This window comes from Triticum aestivum, chromosome 7A, assembly GCF_018294505.1.
Source record: "Triticum aestivum cultivar Chinese Spring chromosome 7A, IWGSC CS RefSeq v2.1, whole genome shotgun sequence".
Lineage (NCBI taxonomy): Eukaryota > Viridiplantae > Streptophyta > Magnoliopsida > Poales > Poaceae > Triticum > Triticum aestivum.
In genome coordinates, this window is record NC_057812.1 from 30747843 (window position 1) to 30772514 (window position 24672).

Genomic DNA, 24672 nt, shown 5'->3' on the forward strand with positions numbered 1-24672 from the left:
TCCTCAGGAACTGAGTTCTGTGTTTGTGATCCATGATTCAGCTACTACCATACATTGGGCCCTGAAATATGACCCCGCTCGACTTCTTATTCACCCTAGTCCTCTGTCCAGGAGTTGCAAGTAGTTTCTGGTGTTTGTAGCTTACTGGAGGCCGTGGACAGCGCTGACCGTAGGGGTGGGCTGTGATGCGGTAGGTACGTGGCACGGTGTACCGGATGCCCGTTTGGTATCTCGGGAACCCTGTTCACATCGTTTGGGGCTGTGAGCGAAACTCCGGCCGGATCTCCTCATGGATGGAACCCGAATAGGCGATAAACCTGGACTAGAGACTTAGGTGTTTAGGTAGGTCGTGGTCTACACCCACGTCGGCTTTCGCTTGAAGTTTGCCGAGCACATGTCGTGTGCAGACGCTAAGTGGTGGAAACATGTATGAAGAAGTACACCCCTGCAGGGTTAATATGATCTATTCGAATAGCCGTGTCCGCGGTAAAGGACTTCTGGGTTGCTTATATCAGTTCATAGACAAGTGAAAGTGGATACTCTAAAATACGCAAGCTAAGCGTGAGTGCTATGGATGGCGTTCTCGTAGGGAGACGGGAGCGGATCCATAGTGGTGTATTGGTTGGTGAATATGTGGACTCGTGTGCGCCACCTCAAAAGAGTTACTTGCAGTCGTAGTTCAGGTTAGCCACCGATGTCAAAGCTGGCTTGCTGCAGTTAAACCCCACCATCCCCTTTGTTGATAATGGTGCATATGTAGTTAGTTCTGATGTAAGTCTTGCTGGGTACATTTGTACTCACGTTTGCCTATTTTATGTTTTTGCAGAGAGACTTCGGTCTCACTAGTAGTTTCGCGTGGACTTCGACGTTTAGCTTGTTACCTCAGCTACGATCTTGAGCCCTCGGCAGGATCTGGTAGATAGTCAGGCTTCTCAGCCTTTTTCATTTCTAGATGTCTGTACTCAGACATGATAGCTTCCGCTTGTGCTTTGACTTGTATGCTCTGAATGTTGGGTCGTGAGACCCCTGTTTGTAATATCTCGCTCCTCGGAGCCTATTGAATAAATACTTGAGTCGTAGAGTCATTTTGTGATGCCATGTTGTATTGCACATATCGAGCATATTGTGTGTATGTTATTGAAATGCTTGGTATATGTGGGATCTGACTATCTAGTTGTTTATCTTTAGTAGCCTCTCTTACTGGGAAATGTCTCCTAGTGTTTCCATTGAGCCTTAGTAGCTTGCTACTGCTCCGGAACACTTAGGCTGGCCGGCATGTGTCCTTCTTCGTTCCTGTGTCTGTCCCTTCGGGGAAATGTCACGCGATGAATACCGGAGTCCTGTTAGCCCGCTACAGCCCGGTTCACCGGAGTCCTGCTAGCCCAGTGCTACAGCCTGGATTCACTCGCTGATGACCGACACGTTCGATGCTGGGTCATGGATGCCTGTCCCTGTAAGTTAGTGCCACTTTGGGTTTACGACTAGCCATGTCAGCCCGGGCTCCTTATCATATGGGTGCTAGCGACACTATCATATACGTGTGCCAAAAGGCGCAAACGGTTCCGGGCAAAGTAAGGCGACACCCGTGGGAATACCGTGCGTGAGGCCGCAAAGTGATATGAGGTGTTACATGCTAGACCCATGTGGCATCGAGTCGGGGTCCTGACACAAACACTTAGTGCATGGCGTCCGAGGAAAGAGAATCATTTTCACTATTGCAGTGGAGAAAGATGCGGAGGTGGTCCGCGTGAGCAAGGATGCTGAATGTGTGCATATTGGAAGAACTGGGAAGGCGCGAGATCAGGATGAGGGTCGTCTCGAGTCTCGACCATTCAGCTGTCGGAAACGTGTGTATCAAAGCCTGAGAAGTTCGGGCTTTGGCAGTTAGTGCCACAAGTGTTATTTTTTTACTTGTTGTAGTGTCTGGTTGTAGTATACACGGGGAGCCTGAAGAGGTTGCTCAAGGATAGACGATTTGCTAGAGCGAGAAGTCTCGTACGAGTCCCATGCAAACTGATTGGCGCTGGCCAGGCTCAGATGCCAGATATTGTCAGTAGGAACCAAGTCATATGGTGATGTACTAGCTACCACCGTAACTCACTCTTCTCAACCTGTAAGTGCAGAGCAACAACACGTAGATACTATTTAAATAGTATAACAAATTTCCCACATCGAGATCTCCGCATGACACAATAATACATTGAAAAAATATAGACACATCGAAGGGATGCAAATTAAATTGATCACTCAATTACTTACATCCATGTCAAAACTTGCTGTGTTATTGCTGCGGTGCAAGCACCATTAATTCAAGCATGCAAGTATATGGTCGATTACTCGATTTGGAGTATGGAGATGGAATTGCATGGCTTCGGTCTGGCATCTTGAAACGTAAAAACCAAGTGAGGGCAACGTAAGTATTTCTTGATTGATCGAGATGCGCGGGCATGGATGCATTCCTCACTCGCTACCAGAGTACAGTATAACAAATAAAACCAGTGGCTCTTGTTCATTCAATATAAGCCCTTTTACAATCTATAATCATCTTTTTTGTATCAGCCTGCTACAGATATACCCATCGGTCGATACAGATAACAAAACGGAATAAGAACAAGGTGTCCAAATAAATAATAATCAGAATCGAAGCAAAAAGAAAGAAAAGAAGAATATCCATGCCCTAAATATAAGGATTTGTGCAGCTCCTGGAACTTTCTGTGTCAGTAGGTCCGTCCACTTAATCCATGATACCGCTCGTAGTCTTCTTGATAAGGTCCCATGCACTCGTCACATGCCTCTCCTCCTGAAGTGACGACCCAACGGCGAACCGGAGCACGAACTTGTCTCCAACCACCGTGTGCGCAAGATAAGCCTTGCCGGTCTTGTTCAGATTCTCCATTAGCACACGGTTGGCTTCATCGGCATCCTCTTCCGTCATGGCTCCACTTGGCTTGATCCTAAAGCACACAAGAGCAAAGTTCCTCGGTACAACCACCTCGAACCTGTTGTCGGCGCGGACGAAATCTTCAAACATCTTGGCCATGGCGACATCACTACGGATGTGCTCTTGGAGCTTTGCGGTACCATATGTGCGCATGACCATCCAAAGCTTGAGCCCGCGGAAGCGCCGACCAACGCCGACCTGCATGTCTTTCAGATCGGTGACCTCACCGGACTCGGTAGCGTCATTCTTGAGGTACTCCGGGTTGGTCTCCGATGAGTCACTAAGTCAGTGAGCATCACGGACGTACAAACAGGTGCAATCGAGGCACGTGAGAAGCCATTTGTGTGGGCTCATGCTAATGGAGTCCACGTGCTCGACGCCATCGAGATGGTGGCGAAACTCTAGGCAGATACACGCACTGCCGGCGTAGGCAGCATCGACATGGACCCATGCATTGAACATGGCGGCAACGTCGGCGATGGCGCCCACTGGGTGGACGGCATTGGAAGATGTGGTGCCCACCGTGGCACAGACATATGTGGCCACGAGACCGGCATCGGCATCAGCTTGCATTACCTCGAGAAGCTTGGACGGGTTGAGCCCGTAGTTAGTTTCCGGCCCAGTAGGGATTGAGCGGATGTTGGCGGGGTCGAAACCTGCGAGGCGGCATGCCTTGAAGAACGTGGAGTGGGTCTGGTCGGCAGCATAGACAACCAAGCGTGGTAGGTGGGACACGCCGACTGAGCCGCTCCGATGCAGCGCTGCATCACGAGCGGCCACTAGCGTGACGAGCATTGCCTCGCTGGTTGTGCCGAGGATGACACCATCGCCGGTGCCACGTCCAGTACTGGTGCGGTTCATGAAGATGGTGGGTAGGCGCAGAAGCTGCGCAAGCCAGTCAAGAGCGAGAACCTCCATCTCGGTGGCCGCGGGCGAGGCCTGCCACGTGAATCCAACAGTGTTCATGGCAGAGGCGATGAGGTTTCCGGCGATGGCAGCGGCGCTGTTGGTGGAGGGAAAGAAGGCGAAGAAATTGGGGCTAGCCCAGTGTGTCATGCCGGGGACAACGGAGGTCCTGAGCTCCTTCATGGTGACATCGAATGATGCGGAGTGGGTCGGCGGGGACGCGCTAAGCTCGTCCTGCAGGTATCCCGGCTTCACGTTGGGCAGAACCGGCATAGACTCGACGTTGGTGTAGTAGTCAGAGATGAAGTCGACGGCCTTGTGGAGGTATGCACGGACATCTTCGGGGTTGAGCGGCTCGAACACCGCCTTGTCGTCGGGGAAGGCGGAGAAGGAGATTGGGTTAGCGTCCAAGATGTCCATTTCTTTAGGATGCTTAACCCTTGATTATGATCGGAGCAAAGGAGATGTGAGGCTTGTTGGTTTAATGAAGTGCAGCTAGCTCGCTTCGCTTTGCGGCCGGAGAGCAAGAAGCAGAAGCAGAGGTGCGCTAAGTAGTGCTATAGCTTTGCTGCTTGATGTGGTGAATGGAGTTGGTCGTTGGTGTTGGGTGTGGTATATATAGCACTTCTGGATGCGGGAAGCGGCGTGGCGGTGTGGGCGTTGGACGGGCCCTGGTCGCGAGCCCTACCAAAGTGCACGCGTGGGTGGCTAGGTAGGTAGGTAGAGATCCGAGCGACAACTCGTGCATTTCAATTTGGATACGGATGGTCGTTCTCACGGACCCAGCACGAACGAGGAACAATTCTTCAAGATTTTTGTTCTTATTGTCAAGGCTTGATATCTTGACTAGCCTTGTAGGTGGTGCAAGGCAAAATTGCATATCGTACTAGTAGTAACGTGAACGTTGGCTCTCTGGCCGATGGATTCGGCGGTAGCAATACGTACAAAAATAATCCGTCGTGATCAATACCGTACTACTGAAAAAATGTGGGTTTTGGCCCCACAGCCTGAGCTTGCATTTAGTAAAGAATTCAAGACGTGTGGTACGTGCAAGCCCCTGTGGTCAATGTCACATGGAACAAGCTAGAGCTAGTTGGACGTACGTGCACAATGGAAATTCCATCGCTTACGCCGAAACCTTTTTCATTGCGCGTGCGTGTGGTTGATTCCTCTCAAATCGTCGGTCATATCGGGCAAAGGTGATTTCGTGAAAACAATTGAGTAGCAGATGATGGCTTCAGGCGAACTGATGTAGTATTACTTTGTATGATCATTGTGAATAATTAATAAAATGACTGCATGCGTCCGTCAGATGCCGGGGGTATATCCTCCTTTTCAAAAAAGAAAAGAGGTGAGCATCGAACCAGAGCTGTACTGGTATTCTCTGTTTCTCACTTAAGTATGACTTAGTAGATAGGTAAGTACTGTATCGATGGAAGAAAACATACGTCATTTACTGTGTCTATATATGCATGCGCATGCACAGACGCTTATTATCAAGAAACATATTTTCTCAATCATGGTAAAAATAAACAGATTTTTCCCAAAAAAAACAATGACGAAGGAGCTGCAATACAAGGTGTGTGCTGCTACGAGCTGGTTCTTGCCGCCGTGTTAGAAGGAAGAGAGGGAGATTGGTGGAATAGTTTGATGTATTGCTTGAGCCTCGTGGGCATATATATAGGAGTACATGATCAACTTGAAGTACAAGGCAAGCCAGAATATTTCCTAGTCTAACATATGTTTCGTAATACAATCACGTTACTCAACATCCCCCCGCAGTCACAACGGTAGCGACGCAGACAGTGAGATTGGAGAAGAATCCGAAGGCAAGCCGACGGACATCCCCCCACAGTCGTAACGGTTGATGCATCGCGGAGTCGTGGCTGGAATGGAAACCAACGAGGTTGCTCAAGCAGGCGGTAGCCCTTTGTGCCGTTTGTCGATGTAGCCGAGAGCGTGGGTGGTGGAGCCGTGGTCGAGGTAGCCGTGTGAAGAAAGTCGTGGTCGATGTCGAGTCGGGGTGGCCGGTGTCGAGGAAGTCGTCGTGGAGCCGTGGGTGCAAGGGGGCGCCGAGTTAGCATGGGCGCAGTGGTGTCGAAGTAGTGGTGCGCCAGGGAGAAGATGTTGTTGACGACGCGTCGCAGCAGGTTTGCCAAGTCCGGGGACACATCGTGGACGAAGGCACGCACCGATGTTGCCAGCACCGGGCATGCGTAGATGGACGAAGACGAAGTTGACGAAGCACCAACCAGGCTTGCCATGCCCGGGGACACGTCGTGGATGAAGGCACGCATCGGTGTTGCCAGCACCGAGCATGCGTAGACGAGGGACCTACACGAGCTGTACGCCATGTCGGAGAAGTCGGAGGGGCCAGCAGAGAAGAACTTGACGACGGTTGTGGCGCCAATCGGCGCGGGGCCAATGTCGCCAGCGGTTTGTCAGAGTAGATGAAGCGGTTGGGGTAGATGACGGCGACGCTGGCGACGAGCTGGTGCTGGACGAAGATGAAGGGGGTGGACGGGCGGCTCCGGCGTCTACGGAGGTAGCGGTGGCGGCAGCCAAAGAAGAGCGGCAGCGGCGTCCTGACGTCGGCGGCGGCTAGGTTAAAAGTGCGGCGGCGGTGCTCGAAGTAGGCGAAGAACCCTGACAGCGTGACGAAGACCGGCGCGGACGATGACGTTCCCGCGCCAAGGGAGACGGTGCGGCGCATACCACGGGAGGTCGACGCGCGGTGATGGCGGAGTGGACCGCGGGCTGTAGCGCTACGGCCCGAAGGGGCGACGCAGCTGCAGCAGGCGGGTCGAGGCGATGGCGGGAAGACCTCAGGCCGGCGGCGGGGACCGCGGGCCACGACGCTGCGGCCCGAAGGGGCGACACAACGGTGGTTTGCGAGTCAGTGCAACCGCGGGGACGGCCTCGGGGCGGCGGCGGCGGGGACCGCATATCGCGACACTACGGCCCGAAGGGGTGACGAAGCGACGATGCACGAGTCGATGCAGCCGCGACAAGAACCACGGGGCGGTGGCGCTGCGGCCAGATGGGGCGACGCAGCGGCAGCCCGATGCTCGATCGGTGGAGAGGCGCGCTAAACTCACGGACGATCTTCACGGGACCTGCGGAGCCGCGCGTAACCGACGGCCAGGTCGGTCGCGCGGCGTAGATGAGGCGGATCGCGGGAGCAAGCGGGTGATCAAGCCGATCGCGCGCGAGGTTGGGGACGCCGCTCAGTGGAGGCAGGGTGGCGGCGAAGTCCGAGATGAGGCCGGCGACGACGGACGACGTGGGACGTCGTGCGGACGAGCTTGTCAGCACCGGCACCGGGCTGCCAAAGCAGCGCCAGCGCCCTGGCAGCAAGGCCCGAGCGACCAACTGAGTAGCGGCGCCCAAGTTGAGGCAGCCGACGAGCCTAACGTAGTTGTCCCGACGCAGCCGAGGACGAGGCCGGCGAGGTAGACTGCCGGGCTGCCATGTAGACGCGGCGGAGGCGGGTGACGTGGATCGATGGGCGGGCCGGGCGCGAGCGACGGCTATGATTGGCCGTCGCAAGGCGCGAGGCCGCCGGGTCGGGGCGATGCAGGTGTCCCGGTCGGAGCAGGACGGTGATGGCCGGTGCAGGGTGACAGCCGGCGCAGGGCGACGGGCGGACCGATGTGCGGACGGCGGCTGGCCCTAACAGGCCGCCTCTGCGCGCGTGGCCGTTGGGTCGGAGGAGAGGCCGGCTGGTCACGCCAGGGTCGAAGTAGAGGCGCTCGGGGTCGATGGTGGTGATGGGCGACGCAAAACGATCAAGAATAGATTGGAAAACCAAAAAGAAACCGCGCGATCAAGATGACCGGTGGGAGAGAGAAAACCCCGGAGCAAGACTCGGGGAAAAGACTCTCTAGGGCAGCCAGTCAACACGACCGGCGGACGAACCCTAGGTACGGGCGGCGCGGCCCCCGGCGGCGGTCATGGAGGCCGACCGTGCCGGGGGCGGCGCGCTGGTGCGGAAGCGGCGGCGGCTAGGATTTAGGATCGACTTGCGATAGATATCATGTTAAAAGGAAAAGAGGAAGATTGGTGGAATAGTTTGGTGTATTGCTTAAACCTCGTGGGCATATATATAGGAGTACATGATCTATTTGGAGTACAAGGCAAGCCAGAATATTTCCTAGACTAACCTATGTTTCCTAATACAATCATGTTACTCAACACGCCGGATGAAGCTGCAATGCAACGGGCGTGCTACTTTGACCCGGATCTTGCCGCTTGCGGAGCTGCAATGCAATGCAACACATGTGCTGCTGCGACCCGGATCTCGCTGCCAACGGATGATGCAATGCCACACGTGTGTGGTGCTGTGACCCAGATCTCGCCGGCAGGGGTGGTTATAGTAGTCACCAGGGGTTGCGGGGGAGACCACCGGAGGGGGCTGTGGCAGAGCGGTGATGCTATGTGGCCAGCACGGCTGCACGAGAAGGATGACGGGGTGCGCTGGCGATGAGCGACTGAGGATTCAACACTAGAGACGACGACGGGTCAACTTGGGCTTAGTTGCGATCCAAGATGTTAGATCCGACGATTAGCGAGCCGACTGATTTTCACTGATTTTGAGGGAAAATCTGTCGGTTCACGCCTAGCAGCCACCATTTTCATTGCTCGCAACCATCCAATGTTGTGCATCAGTTTTGAACTATTCTAAGGATCTTTGCAGCGGTGTTTAGACTTTATCAAACGGCTCTTTTGTTCATCTCTCTCTCTCTCTCCACGCGCGCGCGAGAGATGAATTACCAAGGAATTTTGAGTTTTCCTATACTTACTCCTTGCAGCCTAACACTCGATGAAGACCACCAGATAAGGAGCTTATAGCATCAGTGGACAGGATGACTTGTTGCAGGTTTGCCCATATAGCAAGACTTGGGGTGTCAGGTCATGAGTGTTAGGACTTTGCAAAAGGTCATGATTAATTATATGTCATTCGTTAATGAGCGAGATATTAGAAGAAACTAGTGAATAGAGAAGTGGACGATTTGGTTATCTCTTCCGGGTAGACTTACACAAAATTTCGATCGTAAATCAAACTGATGCGTCAGTTTCTGTTGGAGTTTAGCAAACACTTTTAGTGTAGGGAGTTTGATGAAAGAGACTAATTTTCTCTATTGTGGAGGAATGCAAAGGGAAACGTTTCCCGGTCGGAAGCTTCTGCGGTTGCCTCGCTCGCTCCCACGAGCACTACTAGGGAAAACCTTATACACAGAAACTTACTAGTAGTGTGGGATAAAAAGAAGCGCTACTACAATTTACCACTAGCGCGTGTAACCTAAACGCGCGGCAGCTAAGTTCGAGCAGTAGCGCGTCTGACGGTGGAAGTGCTACTACTACAGTTCCCTTTACTGTTCTCGCCAGGCTACCTATAGTAGTAGCATGCCTAAGGAAAGCGCGCTGGTGCTAAGATTGTTGTAGTAGCGTGTTTTACACAGGAAGCACTACTGCTAAGGAAAGGAAAATAAAATGAAAAACATATAGAAAAGTAAATGAAAATGAAAGAAATAGAAAAAGGGGAAGAAAAAAAAGGAAAATATGAATGAAAATAAATGAAAAAGAAAAATAAAGAAGAAATGCGTAGCAGCAGCGGGCTTTCTGGACAGGCGCTATAGCTAAGTTAGCAGTAGCGCTTGTTTCTATCCGGCGCTACAGCTAACTTAGCTATAGCTAATGTAGCAGTAGCGCTTTATCTCGAACGCGCTACTGCTACTTTTGACTTAACCACGCGCGGTTCTTCCCCACGACCACTTCCCCCAAATCCAACACGCGCGCATCTGCTATCGCCGCCGTCGTCGCTTGGCCGCCGCGTGCTCTCCCGTCGCCCTCCGCACGCCGTCGACGCCGCCCCCGACCCCGGCCTCGACGCCCCCCTACCTCGCCGCCCTCCGACGTGCGCCCGCCGCCCCGATTCCGACCCCGTCCCTGACCTCCACGCCGCGTGCCCCTCTCACTAACTCCGCCGGCGCCCTAGGTGAGCACGCCCTCCTCCTCCTCCTCCCCTACCTCTGCCTAGCTAGGGTTCTTAGGGTTAAATTTTAGAGTTCATCTAATTAGTTAGGGTTCATCAAACTAGATGCTAATTAGGGCAGTAGTTGTTAAATAGAATTAGTTTTAGAGTTCATCCAATTAGTTAGGGCTAAATTTTAGAGTTCATTAAATTAATTAGAGTTAAATTTTAGAGTTCATCTAACTAGTTTTTTTTACTTTTTTAGTAAGTGTTTAATAGAATTAGTAAGAAAATTAATAGAACTAGTTGAACTAGTTTATTTTTAGTAAGAAAATTAATAGAACTAGTTGAACTAGTTTATTTTTAGTAAAAACTGGTTTATTTTTATTTATAGTAAGTGCTTAACTGAACTAGTTGAATTAATACAACTATTTTATTTTAGTACGAAAATTAATAGAACTAGTTTACCATTTTAGTTAAAACAATTATTCCCACATCAACGTCGATGATGCCTATCCCGCATCCTCGGCATCGACTCGGCGGAGGAGGTCTGCCTGATTAGAGGGGCCATGTCCGGGACTGGGCTCCGCCGGGCTGGTACTGGGATGTGCTACCTTCCGGGAGGCGCAGCTTGGTGAGGAGCCAGTCCGCCGTTGACCCGAACCTTCTTTGGTGGCGGTCGCGTGGTCCAGTGACGGTGTGGAGGCTTGAGGACCCCGTGGAGGTGGTACGTCACCTTATCAGCGAGGAGGACGAGCACGTCCGTCGCTACATGGTTGCGTTGGAGGGTAGGTTCTCCAATACCTGGCAGGTTCTTCAGGGATCTCACTGGAGCTATGATCCTGCGATGGTTCCTTCTCTTTGGGTGTCCACCGCCCGGGCCGATACCCGTCGTTCACTAGGGTTTTACCTGTATTAGTGAGGTTATATGTATGAGACTATTCGAGATGTATTAGTGATAATATTCGATGATGTACGGATGCAAGAGATGATTTAGTTTTGCTTATTGAATGCATGCTAATTTGAATACTAATTTATTTTATGATTTAGTTTTGCTTATTGAATGTTCAAATTGGAGAATTACTCTTATTTTGAATGCTCAAATTGGAGAGCACTATTTTGAATACTATTTTGTTTTTGCAGCCAAATCTCCATGTCATCGCCGCCGTCATCCCCCGTCACAGGCCCCCTCCGACCACGAGATGAGACTAGCCAAATCTCCATGTCAATATGAGTCCTATAAGATATTTTGAAATGTTTTTGTTCATATTTTTAACCATTGAAATGCAATGACCATCAAGTTTGAATGCAATGACCATCAAGTTTGAATGCAAATAGGACATGTGCTTGCCCAAGTGGCCATGTTTGCAGGTAACACTAGTGGCCTATGTTTTGCCGGAGTCTTTTTTAATTTCCGTTCCGGCAAATTTCAGGCACACGATACGTCCTTTTTTAGCAAAGGTCATGCCAGATTTTTCCGTGAATTTTGGCATGACTTGTGCTAGAATATGTAGAAAATATCGAGTGAACTGGATTTTCTAGAAAGATAATTAAACGACATTACCTGTTGACATTAAGTCTATCGAGGCTCCATACATGACAATCAAAAAATGAGTGAGGGAGAAAGTCTGCATCATATATTGGTTTAATGCACTCGGGGACGAAGGGAGGAGCAACCATCACCAACGATCGAATATATACACCACGTGAGCTGAGAGTTAAAAAAAAGACTCGACGGACCGATAGTCAACTCGTGCTGAATAATAATGATCTAATTTAGTTTTTGTAGTACATATATTGAATTTTAGAAGTTTAATATTTGAATTATGAACATAGGAAATGTCGTCGGACGAAAGTCTCGCGGAGTGCTCCTGGTGCGGCGACAATCGGGGTTTCTGCGACAGGCCTCACTTGGTAGAAGGTCGGCGCTTCAGCATTAGGCTCCAGGAGGCCTTCGATGTTGAAACGGTATTCTACGATGCAAAGTGTTTTTTTCGTAATTAAGCTCGACTTCTACTACTTCAACGTGTAACTTTCATCTTTTTCAATTTGACTAGCTTATCTTATGCCATGCAAGATGCTATGTCTTGGAGAGGATGGATTTTGAAGATCATGAGAGTGTGGAAACAAAGAAAATTCACCTAAGGACCCATCATGATATGAATTTTGAGGTAAATCTATATAATTTTGAGAGCATATTCCATTTTGGTTGCCCGAATTGGGAAGCACTTTGTAAGATGTATGATTTTCAAGAGGGTATGATTGTCACCATGGATCTTGGTGATCCTGACATCGAGTAAGACAATTTGGACATTTGGGTCCTTGTTGATACGCTTCCAATTCTCCCGCACTGTGAGTTTCTCAAACATAGTTATTAAGTAATTTATATTATTTATTTCAAAATAGTTGACAGCTTATTTTTATTGACAGCTTATTTTTATTCTTCATAGAATGTGCGGAAGATGGTAGACAGAACCTACTACACCGATGGCTCTAAGTTAACTTATCAGGAGAAAAATCATCTGGTCATATTTTGTACTGATCTTGAGAACTACAATATCTATTTTCAAACTCCTCCACATTATGGTCAATATGTGCCACTAGTGCACGTGTTGAACTATGCTAACATCCATGGAGATGTCATGGTAAGATTTTTAGTATTACAACATTTGTGCATCTTTTGCATAAATTCTTCTAAAACTGAACTACACTGCTAACTACGAAGTTATTACTATTTTTTCAACAGATAATCCTGCAGGAGTGTGTGCCTCATCTGATGTTTCAGAAAGGCCGCCTTGATGTTTTGAATATACAGCCAGGTGATCCTACGAATCACTCATGTTCATATCGGATTTCTAAAACCAATAAAGACATGAAAATTAAAGATTGGAAAAAATGTATGGTCACTCGTAGGGAGCTACTTGGAAGCAACATTAGGCGAAGGGTAAGAATTGAAGACAGGATAATCTCCATTCTCCATAATGGAGAGTCAGGGTCTATCTTGTTTTGTGCTATTTTACCAAAGAGAACCTAGTAGGTCCCATGAGAGAGAAGTAGGTCCTAGGTACAATGTGTTATTATGTGGTACAACATGTTAGAGTTGATGATGATGAGTTGTGATTATGACTACTGACCAACTTGCTATATGATGTCTCATTGATAAAAATGATGATCATGAGGAGGTGTTATATGACAATGATGTATTATGATGATAAGTTGTTAATGATATGATGATGATGATGATGAGATATTATGTCATTGGGTGAAAGAGCTTGTATATACGGTCACTTTGGATCCAAGCACTTGAAACTAATACACGGTTCTTTCACCCAATGATGTAGTAACTCATTCTGATGTAAAAACAATCTCTAAATTGCTACTGTATGAAAACTTGTATAATGACGCATGAATACAAAATAAAACAAAAAATAAATACCCAACAATAGTAGTAGCGCGGGTAGGGAGGCGCACTGCTAGTAACTACCAGTAGCGCTGTGCACCAAAAGCGCTATGGCTAAGCACGTATAGTAGTAGAGCGTGCAAGCACACGCTACTGATAAACTTTAGCTGTAGCGCTGAATCAGTAGCGCGCCACGCAGCGCTACTGATATACCTAAAACCGGCGCTACTGCTAGCCTTTTCCTTAGTAGTGGAGCCACACACACCCACCAACGCCAGCGTGCCACACGTTCTCGTGGGCCCACACATACAACTTTTCCGCTTCGTTTCTTCTTCTTCCTGTCGCGGACTCCTCTCCCCCTCCTCATGTATGCCACCATGGCCACGCTCATCCTCCCCTCTCCCGATGCTCATCGTCATGGCCTACTCCTCCATCACCGCAACCCCCGTGGGCATGCCCAGCGAGCTTTTTTACCACTAGTCCACAAATGCTGCAACTGTCTCTCTCGTCGCTGGAACTCGCGTGTTTGCGTGCTGCATCCACGGCCATGGCTGCGAGCTGTTGTTCAGGGAGGGGACCGCGATTTTTTTTGTTTACAAGCTGCAACCGCTGCGGGCCGCGTGTTGCTACTGGCATTTTGTTTTGCTGGAACCTGTAACGCCATTTGCTAGTATCGTCTATAGATTTTGCTAGAAAGAGAGGTCGACGGCCGCGACGTTCTGCTGGGAACAAGCGAATAAGAATGTTGCAATACTTCGATGAATGAAGCTACTACCGGCAACTTTTTTTGCTGCAATCATTCATGGTAGCTGCGACCCCGCGACGATGTTTTGTTGCAACAATCGTCGTCTTTTGCTACTACTGAAGATTTCTTTTGCTACATCCATTCTTCACGAGGCAGTGGCGACTGCGAGATATGATATTTTTTTGCTGCAACTGTGTGCGTTTTTGTTACTACCGTCAACAGTTTTTGCTGATTCCATTCTTTTTCACGATGGCAAGATGCAAAAGTGATACGTATAACAATTGACCTTTGTTCTTTCTGTTTGCATTATTTGTAACTTTATTAGATGTATAATTGTACGTATATTCTTGGGTCAAAACATGTATATGCAGAAGCGGTCCATGGAGCAAGGACGTTAAATGTGTGCATATTGGAGAACGGGAGGACCAGACGAGAGTCGTCAGGCATGGCTGTTAGTGCCACAAGTTTTTTTTACTTGATGTGGTGTCTGGTCATATAACGAACTAATTCTTCTATGGAATACATCGGTGCAAGCTTTGTACTTTACAAAACAGAAAAAAAAATGTTCCATTAATAATGCTAGACACTAGAAGCCTCGCAACCAAAATCAAAGTGTTATAGTATTTTTCATGCAAAAATGGAAGGCATCGTGATTTTCTTCATGTTGTTTCTATTTCCTGGTCATGCTACTTGATCACATTGCTCATGGGCTCCTCCATTCTACTTCACACGTTCATGGTTGCTTCCGCTGCAAAGAGCTCTTTTAGGGTGATTGGCGGGTTACAAGTTGTACTTTCGAGTAACTCCACCACTGATTTTTCTTGACCGTCGGATCTGAAAAATCAGTTAAAAATTTAATTTTTGGTCAAAAGGGTAGAATGGTCAAAGAAAATTAGCTCGTCCGCCCCCACCCCACCTCCCGCGCCCCCGCACATTTCTGCTCGCATAGCCGCCACCGCCGCCCTTTCCGCCGTTCCGATCAAGAGATCCGGCGGCGCCCCGATCTAATCAAGCACCAGCGTTCCGCCGCCCTTGCCCAACGCCAGGAACTGCTGTCCGTCCGCTACGGCGCGCCGAGCCCGATGAAATCTCCCCTACCCCACCGCCGACTGCAGCGCCTCCCTCCGTGAAGCAGCCGGCGACGCCCAGCAACGCCAGCGAGCACTTTGTGGACAGGTGCCTTTCCCTCCCCTCCCCCCGCCCCCCGCCCCGTGCGTTGCTAGTCAGACCGTCCGCCGACTGTCAGAGGAATTTTCTGATTAAAAGCCAACAACCTTGGGACAGTTTGGTATAGATGTTTTGATTTGTTTGTCTAAATTGCGTCCAGCGGCAACAAATGGTAAGAGGGATGGGGTCAAGCACTATCCACAGGTCATGCAAGAATTCTGGAGACTCGAGAGCAGTGGTATTTCGTTTTGTTCTATCTATCTAGTTGACATCTGCATAAATGTACATGCGCCTGTTCTGATAAAACTGCAGTTCTCAGGTAGCTAGCGAGACGGTAGCTTGACAAGGTCACAGCGGACTTGGTAGTAGTATATGGATTATTGCAACCGCCCACAACACAAGTTACTCCTTCCGCAAGCCTTTCACAGCCGCGTTCACCTCTCGAATATCCTCGGTGCTAGGAGTAGAGCCTGTTTTGTGAAATAGAGGTGTGTGAGAATATTGTGAGGCATATATACATACATATACGAAAAAGGAAGAGATCCAGAGGACCCTTACCAGGTGCTAAACGCTTCTGGTCTCTAAGACGATCAACATTCCAAACATTCTGATCCACCATGGCCTCAACATCAACTCCTGTCCATGGCAAAAATGTCAATAAGTAGCTAGCTTGAGAGTTTAGAGGCAGAAGAAAACAAACTGAAGTGATCACATAACAGTTGCAGTGTTATTCAGTTTGCTGTCAAACTTCATATGACATCATAGGATCCAAATGACCTACCTTAATTAACCAATAGTACATGAAGAGTACAAAACACACAATCAGTTTGTTGCGAAAAATCGCAAGAGATATATAGTCTAAAGAATCAGTACTAACTAGCCCCACCATGAAAAAAAGCAGCCTAAATTAGGTGAGCTAGCGAGCATGCCAGCTTAATTAATCAGTTCGCGGGTACAAAATTATTTGTCGCATTCAAGGTTACTGCTTTTCAAGTTTGTGTATACTATAAAAATGAATGGATGCGCTATGATCTTGTGCAGAAGAGACAGATCAGTCATAATGTGGCCAAGTTCAAATTTGTTTCCCTAGACATACTTCTGTGTTGGGCCTTGCAATTGGCCAATATATAAGATGCAGGTCTGACCATTTGTATTGTTCATATCCTGGCGTACAGTTATGATGTTGAGTTATGGTCATTCTTTTTGGTACATGGAGCGAGTCGAATATTCTGATTCCGTTTTTTGTATTTTGTTAACCGGTTGCAGAGGGAAGGATGGTACTGGTGAGGAAGTAGTCAAGCCTTTTACTCCGACTAAAATGGATTTTGATATTGGATACTTTGAGCTTGTTTTAAAGGTAATTTATTATAAACATGTTCCAACCCACTGAATATCTCTTATCATTGATTCTGATGGTAAAAAGACTATGTGGCCAGTTGACTAGAATAATTAGCTTCATTGTACACCATAGTATTAATTCACTTCCAAATATATGTTGAACAAAATAAGCCTTGATGAATTTCTGAAACTCTGAAGCTCTTACCTTGAGGGGAATATGTGAGCATGGAAATTCTTTTACTTCCGGTGCATGATTGAGACCAGTTGTTAATTTGTATGTGATATGCAGGAATAGATGGCCGATGTAAGTGTTGACTGTTTGGATGTGTACGTAAACATTGTCAGCAGGATGTTTCATAGCGAGGATGAAGGTTTTGAGTTCTATAACAAGTATGCTCTTGAGAAAGGCTTTAGTGTGAGAAAAGGCTATGTTGAGTGAGATGAAGCGAACGAGAAGATAATTCTGAGGAAATTTGTCTGTAGTCGTGAAGGTTGTCGTGAAGAGAAGCACATGAAGAGGAAGAGAGAAGATAGGAAGAGGAAGCCATGGAATATCACTCGTGTGGGGTGTAAAGCGAAATTTGTCATTGCAAGAGTCGCCAAAACAGGGCGGTGGTTTGTGAAGGATTTCATCGATGAACACAACCATCCTCTGGCCCCACGAGACCTTGCTTGCTTTTTGCGTTCCCACAGAAGAATCAGCGACGAGCAGAAAGCGGACATTATAGAGATGGAAAGTATTGGAATCCAGAAACACAAAATCATGGATGTGTTGTGCATGCAGTACGGTGGATATGACCAGGTTGGATGCACGACGAGGGACATCTATAACTTCTGCCATCGCTACAAGCAGGAAACAGTCGCTGCTGGTGATGCTCAGATGGTGATCCGTCACATGATGGCGCGGCAAGAGAGAGACCCAGATTATTTCTTCAAATACTTGGTTGATAAAGATGGGCATCTGAAGGGATTGTTTTGGTCCGATACTCAATCTCGCCTTTACTATGAGGCTTTCGGCGATGTTGTGGTTTTTGATAGCACATTTGCCGTTTGTGCCATTTGTCGGGTTGAATCACCACCGCAGCACAGTTATCTTTGGATGCGGGATCATTTCTCATGAAACTAACGAGGCGTACGAGTGGATGTTGTGGATATTTTCTGAATCCATGGCACAGAAGCATCCGATATCTGTAATCACTGACGAAGACCTTGCAATGCAGAGAGCGATCAGGGTGGTGTGGCCTGACTCATACCACAGGCTGTGTGTATGGCACATTCAACAGAACATCATACGCCATCTTCCTGATGACGAGGTTAGGGAAGAATTTAGATCTTTCATATATGACTCGTCTTGTATTGAAGAGCATGAGAGAAAATGGATAGAGTTCTTACAAAGGAATGAAGTGACAAGTGAGGAGTTGTGGTTGCATCAGATGTATCAGATGAGGAAGTTGTGGTGTGCTCCATACCTGGTGGGGCGCTGTTTCTTAGGATTGAGCAGCAATCAGCGGAGTGAGAGCCTAAACTCCGTGCTACATACACATCTTGAGGGTAAGATGACATTGTTTGATATGCTAGAGCACTCTTGAATGAGGCGATCCTAGACATCGTGGCCTTGCAGTCCGTTCCATTTACAGACGCGGATGCTTCAAGTCTTGAGAAACATGCTGCCCGAGTTTTCACTTCTTGTATGTTTGAGTTGGTCAGATGGAGCATAAATGCCGTCAGCAAATATGTTATCAGCGAGATACTAGATGCATGGGAGTTGACTACATATGTTGTGGCTAAGATCGATAGAAGAGAGAAGAAGTTCGAAGTGCGTTGTGAGCTGAAGGAAGGTTCTCTGTACAGGATCAATTGCTCTTATCGTAAGCTAGAGTGCTTGGGAACACCATGCTCTCACATATTCTACATCTTGGGAATACGTCAAGTGGAACTGCTGCCTAGGTGTTGTGTTCCCATGAGGTGGACGATGAGTGCAAAGTCTGCATTCCCTCCGACCAGAAAGAGCGAGATGTATGACTATTCGGAAAGCCTTGTGAGGTACCGCGAGTTGCGAAATTTGAGTCACGCGGCATGTTTCCGGGCATGTCAATCCAGTGAGGAGTATCAGCGTCTGAAGATGGTTCTGAATGGACAAGATGGCAGCAAGGAATCAAGCCGTGGTCAGGAGGAATGCATTAGGTTTGGTCAGGTGCTGCCACAGACGACGGAAATTGATTGTGGAGATTTGGAAAAGGTTCTGGACCCAATGCATGTGCAAGGCCGAGGTGCACCGAAGAAAAGGTTGCAGGCAAAGATGAAGAAGCAAAGATCAAAGAGGAAATGTGGCTACTGTGGGGTGACAGGTCATGATCGGCATAATTGCACTAAACTGCAAGAGGTGTCAAATATGTCCATTTTCAAATTTTTGCATCTGCTTTACTCATTAATATAGTGCACTAATTATATTTGGTGCTCTGTAGGAAATGATGGCAGCAAACTGTTAGCTACAACTATCTCTGCAAGGGGTTTCATGGTAGGAAACTGTTGCCCTTGTGGTCCATTTTTCAAGTATTAATTTCTGCAAGTATTTCATTTTCCACGATCTTGCCAATCCGTCCCCTGCGATGCCTCAACCTCCTCGTAGCCCTGCACATGTAAGCAACAGAGTGCATTTTTGTGATTGTTTTCCTTCTTCAGTTGATAATTTTGAAGCACCTGAATGAGTCTTTTTTCTTTGCTGGTCGTCAGTATACTATAGCATGTTCAGTACGAGAACGTATCCAGTGCTATGGTTGAACTCGTGCTACGAATGCTCCGAGCGATTCTGAGCCACTGGATGAAAAGCTGATGGACATGATGTTATCATTAGGTGGTCGCCGGTACATTTTACAAAAAGGACCTTGTAAAACCATTTTAGGTGGCCGCCTGGAGTAGATTATATTTGTTGTGTTTTTCTGCTGGTTCACTTTGTTGGTCTCAAAATGAAACTCCACTTTTGATGCCCAACAGAAATTTCTGAAAGCACTACTAGTCATTATCTTGTTCATGATTTATTTTCTTGTTGCAAATCCACACTCTAGCCATGATCTAGCATGCAAATCTTAAGTAGTATCGTTCACAAGGCCTTTAGCACAAATTAAACTTTATCCAACTAGATAATTTTGTTGACCTTTTGTCTTGGATATGCACCTGAAAATAGTTGATGTTCCTATTTTTTCAGGTATTCTTGTCTGCATGTTCAGCTGCAAGCTCATCTGTAGAGAAAATAAATTGTTGTACAAGCTAGTGTTGAAGTTGCATCCACCTTTGCCTTGTTCTGCAGCCCAAGGTATCTTCAGATGATGATTGGAGCTGGATGGCGCTCAAGCTATTGCGTAAGTTAGGATATACTGGAATTTGAAAGTTCTGTGTTGTAATGCATCTCTTCTAGTAAAGCGGTTGATTTATGTTTGGACATAAAAAAGTGAGATACAAGAGTTGTAGAACAAAGCTATCCCTATAAAATACTCCGTCCGTCCCATAATGTAAGACGTTTTTTGACACTACAGTAGAGTCAAAAAACGTCTTACATTATGGGACAGAGGGAGTATATTATATCAAATGTATGTACACAATGTTTGAGTCAGCCTGTGCATGTGACAGTGGTGAACAGAAATTTATATATGATCCTATCAAATTTTATGGAGTTTTTACAGTACATATCCTAATTTGATAATCAGCCTAACTACTTTAGTACAACTTCTGCAAGACAATTGTAGCCTATACACTAATTTAACTCGAAACCGCGCTTCGTTTGGTTGGCGCAGATGTGTTCCCGTTTTCCAATCAGCTCCGATCTGGGCGTCTTGAGTTTCGTTAAGTCCTGTATCGGAAACCATGGCTATGAAAGACATTGCGAGCGAAACAAATACAACCTTATGGTTTTGGAATGCATTGGAGTCAGAAGCCGTGGCTTTTCTGCGAACCAAGCGTTGTTACTACATCTTAAAGCCTTAATGCAAGTTGTCTAGACAATATGACACTTGATATCTACTCCCTCTGTAAACTAATATAAGAGTGTTTAGATCACTAAAATAGCAATCTAAACGCTCTTATATTAGTTTACGGAGGGAGTAATTATTAACACTGCCATACAAAAGTGTCTCTTAATTCTGTCATATAAATGTGCAGACCATGGAAATATCTTTCCTTTACATAGAATAGCCGTATCACAGATTCTTTGGTTCTCAATAAGCTAAAGCATCAGAAATAACCAAACTATTGCGTGAAATAACACTGGTTTGGACTAGTGCAGCATATGCAATAAAAAAATAGTAAAAGCCACAATTTAGTATGTGGCATCTAAAAATTGAGCAACAACTCAAAGTTGAAAGCCTATTTTTAAACATAGTCGCACAATTGTCACTTGAATGAAGTGATTGTTGGATGGAAAATGATATAAACACTATTCGGACAATAATTCAGCTCCAAAGCTTGAAATTGTAGAAAAAACAAAAGCCTACTGAAGAGGCTCGTCACTGCTGCCGAAATCCAATGCTTTCTTCGAATTGTTATCTGCAAGTTTCTTCCTTTTGGGCGATGACCCATATTCGCCCATGTCCCTCTTGCCGATATCCTTGTACCCACACGAATATATGTCTTCCTCACACATGTCCTGTCCAAAATCATACCAAAGGTATTTAGATTAACATGCAAATGATGTGGCCATTTTTTGTATAATAAGTGAACTTGGCAATATAACCAACCTGTTCAGACATGTCATCGTCACTATCATATGAGACTTGTGCATCATCTGAGGTTGCACAATTCTTGACAATGTACAAATGACATTTCTTTAGCCCTTCTAAAGCATGCAACATTTCATCTACATCATGTTGGCCTGAAATCTGTACCATTCCTTCTCGTGGTACACACCCAGGCTTGATGTAGTACAAATCTGCTTTCCCTTTGTACCCTTGGCAACACAAATTTTTCTCCATTAGCTGCCAGTCCACCTTGCCGGGTTCAACTATTGTCGTCATACCAGGTCTCCCGTTGTGGTACGCGTGAGGAACATGAGAAAGTTCATAGTCCACATGAACAATAAATTGCATTACGACTACCTACATATGACTAGTTGACATCAGTTTTTGCACAATATCAAATTGTTCATACATAGGATGTGCCTACCATTGGTAAAACATACTTACTAGGCCACGTGGTGTTGAGACAGATTGTCCGGTGGTGGGATGTCATGTTTTGCCTGCGGAGGTGGTGACGAGACAGATTGCTCCGGTGTACGGATGTCTCGTTGTGCCTGTGGAGGTGGGGATGAGACAGATTGCTCCGGTGTACGGATGTCTCGTTGTGCCTGTCGAGATGCTGATGAGATAGATTCCTTCGGTCTAGGGATGTCTCGTTGTTCCTTTAGAGGTGTTGATGAGACAGATTGCTCCTGCAGATAATTTAATGAATAATAGGTACATAATGAAACGTACCTTCGTGCCTGTACTAGCAAGGTCTTGCATCATACTCCCATCCATGAGGATGTCCTCCACCTTGGCCTTGTAATCTAGATCACTACGGTCTTGTATCCGCACGAGCTTGCATTGTATTGACGTCCATCTTACCACGCTCGAGCTGTACAACGCGGTCCTGCATCATATTCCCTTCCAAGCGGATCTGATCCATCTTGGCCTTGTGATCCATGTCCTTACGCTCTTGCCGCAAGATAAGATCCCTGTTCGCACGCGCCTGCATGATATTGAATTCCATCTTGCCACGCTCGAGCTGTATAGTGCGGTCCAGGTCCTTCTGCTCCTTCTTCAACTTTAGGTCCATATCATCATGGAAATGCTTCAACCTCTGATCCACGGCTGCACGCTCCGCCGTCATCATCTGTTCCATGGCTGCACGCTCCTCCTTCCTCATGCGGTCCACGGTTGCACGCTCCAGTTTCAGATTGTTGTCCATCACTTCTCGCTCTCGCTGCATATTCTTGTCCATCTCTTGACGCATTTGATGCACGTACTTGTCATCATCCATGGTCCCTACAGCAGCCTGACATAACAATGCTAGTTACAATATGTATGGAAATTGGAATACCTATTAATTAAATCCAATTACTAACTCCCATACTGCTATGTGCCACTAGATGTACGAGCATGCAATTTAGAGAAAGTAGTAGATTTCTGATTTATAGTTCAGTGCATGCTATGTGCCACTAGAAGGATCCGAAGATCGGCCGCCGCGGCACCATCCGCGTCCACCGTATTAATTGAATCGCATTACTACTAAGAGTGAAGGAAACATCATAGGTGTACATACGGTTTGGTTGTGGGGCACCGGTCGCCAGACGCAGAGGAGAGAACGTCACCGGCCGACGAGGAGGAGAGGACGTCGCCGGACGTGGAGCAGAGGGCGCCGCCGCCTGATGAACTGATCCCGATGGGATTTGCCTCTATGGCTAGGTTTACGTACGTGTGAACGTGGCTGGTAAGTCAGGCTGGTAAGTACTATATGGGCAATTATATTACGTATCTGGATTGGGCTCGTAAGTACTATATGGGCTTTTGTGCTCATGTGGATCAAATATCGTACGTGCATGTGCTCTTGATTCAGAAGAAATCAATTAAGCAGGGATGACATGGGCAAGTATCTTGGTGCATCAGCAGTAAGACACACAGGTATTAACGATCCAGCGACACTCGAAGCCTTGGCGTGCAGAGAAGCTCTTTCCTTTGCCCTCGACCTCTCACTATCTCATGTGTTGGTAGCCTCAGATTGCAAGGAGGTTGTCGCGGACATACACAAGGGCACGGGCGGCCTTTACGCGAGCATTGTTAAAGAGATCATCTCCCAAGGTTTGCAGTTTCCAGCATGCTCCTTCATCTTCGAAGGGCGCGAGACAAACTTTGAGGTGCACAGCCTCGCCAAACACACTTTGGGACTCTCTCCGGGACGCCATCTCTGGCTACTTAATACACCGGATTTATCTTGTATTCCTATGTATTTGGATATTGATCAATAAATGAGAGTGTGTATGGACTAAAAAAAAGAGGAAATCAATTAAGCAGCCTGCTTGTGTGCTTCCATGTGTATGTGTAGTTGCCGACGAGTTAATCTAGCGTTCTAAATCCAACATTGGTATCTAGAGCCTCGACGATCAACGATCAATGATGGGGGACAGCGATCAGGAGTCGGTCAAGTCCGGCGACAGTACAAGAATGGCAACAAGGTGAAGAAGGGCGGCAAGTCAGCAACCAGTGGTGGAGGACGGGCGGTGCCAACGTACTGGTGCATCACAACATCCTCATCCAGTACCCGATGCTTACCGACGCCAACTACAGCGTGCGAAGGATTGTTCGGAGCCTAACAAGCGGGAGATCAAGACAAATTTGGCGAAGCAGGAAGACGAACATCCATGTCTTCTAATGGCTGAAGTTTGTGATCTCGTCCAAAGATAGGTTGTCAAACCAAACCGATAGGTGCTACTTCATGAGAAAAAAGTAATGTCGAAGTTATCCGGGAGCCAGAACGTGTCATGGTGTTGGCTCAAGAGTGATGATCATTCGTGGTTATGGCATGCTAGATTTGGACACGTTAACTTCTACGCCTTGAGGAAGATGTCGAAGATGGACATGGTATCTGAGATGCCATTTATCGACCATGTTGATCGAGTCTGTGACGGGTTCTTGGTTGGAAAACAACACCGTAGGCTGTTCCCTGCTCGGTCTACCTATCGTGCAAGTGATGCAATTGAGCAGCTCCATGGTGATCTATGTGGCCCTATCACCCCAGCATATCACAGAGAAAATAAGTACTTCTTCCTTGTGGTAGATGACTACTCGAGATACATCTCCTACGATCTAAAGATGGCGCATTTGAAGCGTTCAAGAAGCTGAAGGTTCGCGCTTGGACAGATCGCGGTGAAAAGTTTACGTCGACGAGTATCCGGATGACCCATAGTACTAGACGTAAAGAGCCATGGTCGTGGTACTACCTGTAGCGGATGACCCGCAACTACCAGTCGGACCGCCACTACAACAAAATTGACATACTGTGACGAAAATCCTCGTGACGATGGTGGACAATGTCACATAAATTCCTAATGTATGATGTTGTCATAGGTGGCGTCACCAATTACTGCAAATCGGTGACGATAAGCGTCACCGAATTGCCTTGACCTTTCAGCACACCTGGCTCCCAATTTTTGTAACATCTTCGTAATTTCCATG

General features: G+C 47.3%; 1 pseudogene; it reads right to left on the bottom strand.

The window, feature by feature from the left end:
* Positions 1-2506: 2506 nt before the first annotated feature.
* LOC123152198 (tryptophan decarboxylase 1-like) lies at positions 2507-4423 on the bottom strand (annotated as a pseudogene).
* Positions 4424-24672: the final 20249 nt, after the last annotated feature.